Below are 441 nucleotides of genomic sequence, written 5' to 3' on the forward strand. Positions count from 1 at the left end.
GCTTACTTCTCTAGTACACAAATTATACACTTCACAAAACACACCATGTCTCACAAAACTGGGTGTCCAAAGACTGCTGAGACAGATAAATGTATAAATCGTTCTCTCAAAGAAAGAGTAATAGCATTCCTTAACAGTTACGTCTCATTAAAACCAACAAGTATCTATACATTTTTCTATCTCCTTTCATGAGTATATAAAGAAAAAATAAATTATTTCGATTTAACAATTTAAAAATAGGGCTGGCCGGTTAGCTCAGCTGGTTAGAGCACAGCCTTGTAATACCAAGGTCAAGGGTTCGGTTCCCCACATCGACCAGCCACCAAAAAAAATAAATAAATAAATAAATCCCAAATATGTAGCAGCAGAAAAAAATCAAATGCCAGAGATCACTGATAATTGAAGTGCTGAGTATATAAAGGACTTCAATGGGGGGGGGGG

Source organism: Galeopterus variegatus, unplaced genomic scaffold (assembly GCF_000696425.1).
Source record: "Galeopterus variegatus unplaced genomic scaffold, G_variegatus-3.0.2 Scaffold219, whole genome shotgun sequence".
Taxonomy (NCBI): domain Eukaryota; kingdom Metazoa; phylum Chordata; class Mammalia; order Dermoptera; family Cynocephalidae; genus Galeopterus; species Galeopterus variegatus.